General features: G+C 28.7%; 1 long non-coding RNA gene across 1 annotated transcript; it reads right to left on the bottom strand.

The window, feature by feature from the left end:
• Window positions 1-564: 564 nt before the first annotated feature.
• Window positions 565-1,395, bottom strand: LOC109862235. The gene is made up of 3 exons (XR_002251096.1): window positions 996-1,395; window positions 876-932; window positions 565-758 (listed from the first exon to the last, which is right to left on the bottom strand). It is a non-coding gene; the product is annotated as an uncharacterized LOC109862235 (long non-coding RNA).
• Between the last annotated feature and the right edge of the window lie 29 nt (window positions 1,396-1,424).

The raw sequence follows: 1,424 nt of genomic DNA, 5'->3' as shown, positions 1-1,424 counted from the left end.
AATAAATTGACTATAAATTTTGTGAAATAGTTATTCTGCATTTTTGCGTCGGAATCTGTCGTTACTGTCTCTGAGAGTTTGAAACTAATAATCTCAGCCATTACTACTAGAATCTGTTGCACGTCTTCATCGAAAATATCGTTTAAAGATTTTATTAATATTGGAAATAAAGCCTCAAAGTGATGAAACATTTTATATGGANTGTTTGTGAATAAATGATGTATCCACTTTAAAACTGCAACCTTAGTTTGGACCGATACATAGAGTAAATACTTTGTCTTTCCACGACACTAGCAAGGTCTAAATTTTCATCTAGAGAACTTTGCGAATCATCTAAAAAAACAAAGAATTTATATAACAATTTATTTACATAAAGACTTGTCAATTACCCTTCTTCTTTTTGAAATCTATATTATATTCTTGCTTCTTATTTGTAATCTCTGTATTTTTTATTATTTACTAACTCATTAAAGTAGCATTTACTCGCGTTGCTGTTTCTTTAATTCTTTAATACTTTTCCGGGTGTCACCATCGTAAGTCAAACATAGTAAAATAGCTACATGAATGCCAGACATATATAGAAGCATAAGAAGCCCAGATAATTGTACAAACATTTTTATTAACGTGATGGCAGTCAATTGAAGTAATTTGTCTGAACTTTGAGCATATGTAATATTTATCATGGTTGAAAACTCCACCTTTGGTCTTTATGCTGCGCAATCTTTATCTCTGACGTTGGATCTTCCAATCTGAAAAATCTATCGAGAATTTCGAACAAACCTATAAATAAAATCCATGTTGGGCACTGCATCCAACACTGATATCCATGATATTACAAATTGTCTACCAAATGGATTTTTAGTATTAATACGCACCCTCGATAAAGCCATAAATCCAAATAAATCAAAGAGACCACTTTCTATCATAATATCCTAAAATAATGCAAAGCTTCTGAGATATGTGAAAAAGTAAAAAATTAACAATAAAAAATTTACCTCCATTAATCTATCAAGTAATTCAGTAACATATTTTATTCTGCTCGAAATCATAGGCCAATTTACTAAAGCAGCAAAAATATCTGTAAACTGGGGGAAGTTGCAAAGTCTTGTACAAGAACTTTTAACAGTCTCTTTATTTGCACAGTATTATTATGAGCACCAAATTCCTTCACCATCCTATAAATTTAAATATTTTAATTATAGAATATGTTCTTAAATAAATATGAATGTTGTTTTTTTCCAATAATTAAGAATCTCACGTCTAAATATAAAAAATATAACTGCATTTATATTATGAATATTTCATTGATGGATTTATACTGTATTTCTTACTTTTAAAATAAAATGCAGTTACATAGTTTATATCTCTGCGTGAGATATATATAATACAGTCAAATATAATAATGAGATATATTACAACAGTCA

Source organism: Pseudomyrmex gracilis, unplaced genomic scaffold (genome assembly GCF_002006095.1).
Source record: "Pseudomyrmex gracilis isolate BER0280 unplaced genomic scaffold, ASM200609v1 scaffold_1528, whole genome shotgun sequence".
NCBI lineage: Eukaryota > Metazoa > Arthropoda > Insecta > Hymenoptera > Formicidae > Pseudomyrmex > Pseudomyrmex gracilis.
Note: the sequence above shows the minus strand (reverse complement) of the source record. Positions and strands in the feature narration are given on the sequence as shown.